Genomic DNA, 6,077 nt, shown 5'->3' with positions numbered 1-6,077 from the left:
AGGAAGGAAGGAAGGAAGGAAGGAAGGAAGGAAGGAAGGAAGGAAGGAAGGAAGGAAGGAAGGAAAGGGAGGAAGTTGAGAGTCTGTGATCCCCTTAATGGAAAGTCTAAGGGTGCCAAGAATGAGTGAAAGCTGGACTGTGAAAGCCTGACAAACATCTGTTCTTTAACTGAAAAGGATATTAATCTACAAACAGCTTCTGTTATGGCAGGTACATACTGAGAATAAATACCGTGATATGGAATGCAACATGCATTTTAGGGTGTTTGACGCAGAGGAAAGTATTCAAAACATGTTTGCTGAAAAAAATTAAATAAATATGCCAACTGAACGGTGGGGGGAAGCATCCACTGGGTGATCCTCAAACCATTTTGAGTCTTAGCCCTAGAGAGGCTTCTGAGCTGTTGGATTTTTCTGTTTCTTATCTGGATATATCATAGAAATTCAACAAGCTATACATTTGTAATTTATGTCTCTTTCTGCATCTGTTATACCTTTCAATTTTCTTTAAAAAGTAAAAAAAAAAAAAAAAAGTGGCAGGGCACCTGGGTGGCTCAGTTGGTTAAGCAGCCGGCTCTTGGTTTCAGCTCAGGTCATGGTCTCAAGGTCTTGGGATCCAGCCCCACACCAGGCTCCTCTCAGCAGGGAGTCAGCTTGAGGATTCTCTCTCCCTCTCCCTCTCCCTCTGCCCCTCCCCTGGCTTGCACACGCATGTGCTTGTTCTCTCTTTCTCTAAAATAAATAAATAAATAAATCTTAAAAGAAAAAAGAAATCTTCCATAGTCTACGGCACAGATAAGACCACATTCTTAAAAAAAAATAAAATAAATTGGGGTGCCTGCGTGGCTCAGTCAGTTGAGCGGCCAATTCTTGATTTCTGCTGAAATCATGATCTCAGGGGCATGAGATGGAGCCTGCCCGCATTGGGCTCCCTGCTCAGTGGGGAGTCTGCTTCTCTCCCTCCTTCTGCGTGTTCTCTCTCTCTCTCTCAAATAAAGAAATAAATTTTTTTTAAAAATGAAATAAATAAGATGGCATTCTTTCCTCATGTTCTAGTCTTTACAGCCTCTCTATTGCTGGCTGTTCAATAACAACTTCATCAGGGTGCCTGGGTGGCTCAGTCGGTTAGGCGTCTGCCTTTGGCTCAGGTCATGATCCCAGGGTCCTGGGATCCAGCCTTGCTCACCCTGCTGGTGTTCTCTCTCTTGCTGTCTTTCTCTGTCAAATAAATAAATAAAATCTTTAAAAAAAAAAAAAACTTCATCAAGGGTGATTTTTATGATAATCGAGTGTCCCTATAACCTCCCTACTCTCAACCATTCAGATTTTGGTTTTTAAGGGTGTGTCATGAAGATCATCACAGGCCCAGTTTTTATAAATGTGTGTCTCAAATTAAGCTTCCAGGATCCAGATAGCTACTTTTTTGTTCATTTGTTTTTGCTGAACTAGTTAAGGCACCATAACAGCTCCTCCCTAACACCAAGCACTCCTAAAGAACAAGGATGTTTTTCTCTATAACCACAATATCATTAAGACACACAAGATATTTAACACTGATACCATAATATAGTATTATTTTCTCTTCATATGTGAATTTTGCCAATTGTCTAGATAATGTCTTTTATATTTGCTTTTTTGTTTAAATCTAAGATACACATTATATGCATTGCATTTTTTATTTTCCTTAGTCTGCTTTATCTTACAATAGTTTCCACATCTTTTCTTTTTTTTTTTTTGTCATTTATAACATTGACATTTTTGAAGACTCTAGGCTTTGCAGAATTTCTATTCTATATTCTGTATTTGTATCTGTATCATTTTCTCATTACTAGGTTCAGGTTAAAATATTTTATCAAGAATACCACGTAAGTGGCATCGTGTATTTTCCATTTCTCAGGAGAGGTGGCCCGCTGTGACGGTTTGTTCCATTACTTGGTGATGCAAAGTTGCCACCCTTGCTTAAAGTAGATCTATCCCTTTCCCTTTGTAGCTACAAGTCACCTTTGGCACGCTACTTTGAGACTAGGTCAGTGTCCCATTCCCCAGTATTCACCTGGTGGCTTCAGCATCCACTGATGGTCCTTGCCACAACCAGCCATAAATGAGGGTTTTCTGATTGAATCAATCCTTCTACATTTACTAGATGATTTCTTTTGTAAAGAAAAGAGCATACTCTGTGCTCCCCCTGTCTTGCCTTTCTTCTCTCTCTGTCTCTCCCTCTCTCCCTCCTTTTCTCTCCTGTGTGTATAATACCCACGTAGCTTATTTTCCCTTTCACAAAAGGTATTTCAGGACTCTTGTATGCCTTTTTAAAAAAATTGTCTCTTTTGTCCATTTTTATATTGCTCTCTTTTATATTTTTATACTTGGAGAGTTTTCTTCCCCCTCAATTTTAAGTCTTCTTCATGTATTAGGGCAATTAGATCTTTTTTTTTTTTTTTAAGATTTTATTCATTTATTTGACAGAGAGAGACGCAGCGAGAGAGAGGGAACACAAGCAGGGGGAGTGGGAGAGAGAGAAGCAGGCTTCCCGAGGAGCAGGGAGCCCGATGCGGGGCTCGATCCCAGGACCCTGAGATCATGACCTGAGCCCAAGGCAGATGCTTAACGACTGAGCCACCCAGGCGCGCCTAGATCTTTATCTCTGATATAGAGAGTATTTCCACCTAGTTTAGTATTTCTCTTTTGATTTTGCTCATTAAATTTTTGTGAAATGCTAATGTTGCTTTATTTTTATGCAGAGAAATTCATCAACCTTTTCTCTTGTTGCATTTGGATTTTGAGTTAGAGTTTAAAACTGTCAGGAAAGAAGGCAGAGTTGGGGCGCCTGGGTGGCTCAGTCGTTAAGCGTCTGCCTTCAGCTCAGGTCATGATCCCAGGGTCCTGGGATCGAGCCCCGCATTGGGCTCCCTCCTTGGAGGGAAGCCTGCTTCTCCCTCTCCCACTCCCCCTGCTTGTGTTCCCTCTCTCGCTGTGTCTCTCTCTGTCAAATAAATAAATAAAATCTTTTAAAAAAAAGTTTAAAATATACATACTTGTATCTGCAAGGACACACCGTACTGTCCACGTTGCTGGTGCTCAGTATGTGACTGTACAGTGAATGGTGGTGTGAGCAGAAGAATTTGAATGTTGCAGGGGATGTTGGATTACAAATAAAATGTACTAGGAGATTGCAATAATTAAAAAAAAGATTCTCTCTCTGCCCCTCCCCCTAAATAAATAAATAAATAAATAAATAAATAAATAAATAAATAAATAAAACTATATTTATATATATGATAGGAGAGTTGGAAAACTCACAAGTTTTTTTGTTTTTTTGTTTTGAGAGAAAGAGCACATATGAGCAGGGGTTGTGGAGGGACAGAGGAGGGAGATGAGAGAAAGAATCTTAAGCAGGCTCCACGCCAGCACAGAGCCCGTCAAGGGGCTCCATCTCACAACCCTGAGATCATGACCTGAGCTGAAATCCACAGTCCCATGCTTAACCGACTGAGCCACCCAGGCACCCCAGGATAGTTTTATTTTTTAATTTTAAATCTTATGCCTCTGATAGTTTTCCCTTATCTGGTTGCATTGGTTAATATCTCTGATATTATGTTCAATAGCAGTGGACATGCTGGGCATCCTTGCCTTGTTCCTGACCTCATGTGCTTATCCTTTAAATAAGGAATGAAGTATACATTCTGAATATATACATTTATATTAAAATGAATTCATTAATTCCTGTTTTTATTTAATGTTTTGAACATGAATGGATATTTACTTTAGTCTAAAAGTTTACAATATCTATAGATATATATTTTTTCATAAATTTATTAGTAGTAGTAGTAGTGTTTTAAGATTTTTTAAATTTGTTTGACAGAGAGAGAGTGAGAGAGCACAAGCAGGGGAAGCAGCAGAGGGAGAAGCAGGCTCCCCGCTGAGCAGGGAGCCCGATGCGGGGCTCGATCCCAGGACCCTGGGATCATGACCCGAGCCGAAGGCAGACACTTAACCAACTGAGCCACCCAGGCGCCCCCATAAATTTATTATTATGGTGAATTACATTAATGAATAATATCAGACCATTCTTGTGTTCCTGCAATAAATCCCACTTAATTATGGTATATTGCTTTTAATGTCCTCTTAGAGTTTATTTGCTAATACTTGGATTTTTTGCATAAATATTTGTAAGTAAGAATGACCTAGGGGCGCCTGGCTGGCTTAATCAGAGAGTATGCAAACTCCTGATTTCAGGGTCATGAGTTTGAGCCCCACATTGGGTGTAGAAATTACTTAAATAAACTAAAAAAAACCAAAAAACAAAAAAAAACCTTAAAAGAAAAGAATGATCTATGCTTTTTGTTTGTTTGTTTTTTGTTTTTGTTTTATTTTGTTTAAGTAATCTCTACCCCCAACATGGGGCTTGAACTCTGAGATCAAGAATCACACACTCTACTGACTGAGCCAGCCAGGCATCTCTGGGGTTTTTTTTTTCGTATTTATTGTATTTAAGTATCACTTCATAAAAAGAGGGAATTTTCTTTCTTTTTCTAACATTAGGATTATCGGTCTCTGAAGGATTGCAAGAATTCCCCTGGGAAATCATGTGATCCTAAAGCTTGCTATATACATGTAAAATAGATCTTTGATAGCTTTTTCTGTTCTATAAAATTGGTTCTCAAATAAGTGGCCAGAGGACCCCCAGGGGTCTCTGTAACCTTTAATGGTGACTGCAAAGTCCTTCTTTACAACTAAATATCTGCATGAGATTAAATTTTCTTTACATTCTTCAAACCAAACAACATCTAGCAAGAGATGGAATGCAGAAGCAGACATGAGAATTCAGCTGTGTTCTATTAAGCCAAACATTAAAAAGATCTGAAAAATATAAAACAATAACCTTTCTTCTCACTAATTTTTTGTGTGCAGAAAATATAGTTGTTTGTGTTAACATATAATGGGCTTATTTGGGTTTTTTTTGTTTTGTTTTGTTTTTTAAAGATTTTTTATTTATTTTTTAGAGAGTGAGCGAGAGAGAAACAGCATGAGAGGGGAGAGGGTCAGAGGGAGAAGCAGGCTCCCCGCTGAGCGGGGAGCCCGATGTGGGACTCGATCCCAGGACCCTGGGATCATGACCTGAGCCGAAGGCAGACGCTTAACCATCTGAGCCACCCAGGCACCCGCTTATTTGTTTTTTAAAATAAATAAATATTATTTTAATGTTCTCACTTTTAATATCTAATATGGTAAATATCAATAAATATAACCCACAGGAGCACCTGGCTGGCTCAGCCAGAAGAGCATGTGACTCTTGATCTCAGGGTCATGTGTATGAGCCCCTCGTTGGGTACAGAGATTACAATCAATCAATCAATAAACACATAAACAAAAGCTCTTGGGATGTCTTCAAAAATTCTAAAAGTGTCAAAGTGTCCTGAGACCAAACAAAAACTGAGAACTGCTGTTTTTCCCCCGTTTTAACAGATTACTTTATTAACGTGTCATTCTAAACATTACCTAAATATAGCCTATATTCCAGGTAACTAACGTTGTTTCAGTAAGAAGTCCAAGTGCACATTTAGGGCTATCTTCAGAAACAGGAACACTTAGGCTTTCATTCTTATATCAAATGAAACAAGCAATTCAAAGAATAGCTGTCATCCGTCACTGCTGTGTCAGTGCGTCTCCCTCAGCTCTTGTATCTGTGGTCCCAGGGAAAGGTCCTTTAGGACCAGCGGACAAGGAGGAAGAGGCCTCCCAGGTGGGGCATTTGGTACATGGAGCCCAAAATGAACTGCTGCTGTATGCGCTCCACTCAGGAGCGGCAGTGTGAGAGTGGCGAGAGGAAATCCCCCCAGTGGGGAGAGCTGCGGGGGGTACATGTGGTCACCCACCCTGTGTCCATACAGAAGTAGCCCAAGATAAGAATGTGCATGGATTCCTGGGCAATGGTGAGGGAGGTGGCTGATGTGTCAGGGTCCTGGAAAGGGAAAGAATGGAATATCAGGCACAAGGAGGTCTAGGGTAGAGGCGTGTGGATGAACCTATGGATGTGGTTATTAAGTGTGAAGATCATTGCCTCATATGAAAGTGCC

The sequence above is a fragment of the Neomonachus schauinslandi genome, chromosome 6, assembly GCF_002201575.2.
Source record: "Neomonachus schauinslandi chromosome 6, ASM220157v2, whole genome shotgun sequence".
Lineage (NCBI taxonomy): Eukaryota > Metazoa > Chordata > Mammalia > Carnivora > Phocidae > Neomonachus > Neomonachus schauinslandi.
Note: the sequence above shows the minus strand (reverse complement) of the source record.